The sequence below is a fragment of the Chondrus crispus genome, genomic scaffold (assembly GCF_000350225.1).
Source record: "Chondrus crispus Stackhouse genomic scaffold, scaffold_185, whole genome shotgun sequence".
Classification (NCBI taxonomy): Eukaryota; Rhodophyta; class Florideophyceae; order Gigartinales; family Gigartinaceae; genus Chondrus; species Chondrus crispus.
In genome coordinates, this window is record NW_005179064.1 from 189,712 (window position 1) to 190,534 (window position 823).

Sequence of the window (823 nt, forward strand, 5' to 3'; positions counted from 1 at the left end):
AGAGGTCCCTCCCCCCCCCCCCCCCCCCCGACCCATCGCCCCTTCCCTTCACCCCACTACCGCATCCTCGCAGCCCCACCGCCTACCGGGCGCACCTTTTTGCCAACAATGTACAGTTGCCCATCGCCCCGAGCCCACCGTTGCATAAGCTGTACGGCACACCACCTGCTTCTGATGCCAACTTCCAACCCTTCGCAACGCATGTCGCCCTCTCCGCATGCACCTTACTCTTTCCACGCTCCACGTTGATACAGTCCGCCTACGCTCCCTCCCTCCAAACTCCAAACTATCCGAAACCATCCATGCTGCCACACAATTGTGATCTCACACCATCCTCCCCGGCATGAGCCTCTATATCCGCTTGTGGGCATCTCCGCAGTCCTTGATAGTGATGCGATTAGTGGGCTGCTCTCCCTGCCTCGGCGCGCGATGCATCTTATCCAGCACGTCCATCCCCTCGGTCACAACGCCAAACACGACATGATTGCCATCCAAATACTTTGCCTCATCCCGAATCAGGATGAAAAACTGGCTCCCGATCGGATACTCGGCCCACGAAACAACGCCCTTCTCCCCGTGTTCCAGAAAGCTATGGTGGTCCTTCTCCTTCTCCTCTCGGAACGTCGGGCCATAAATGGACCTGCCAGTGGCCTTGGAGCCCCCCTGGGCCACAAAGTCGCTGACGATGCGGTGAAAGCTGTCGCCCTTATAGCACAGCGACTCGTCCGCAAAGACGCCCGAGCAGGTGACCAGGGCGCGGAAATTGGCAACGCTCTTCGGCACGACGTCTCCAAACACGCCGATCTTTATCGTGCCGATCGGG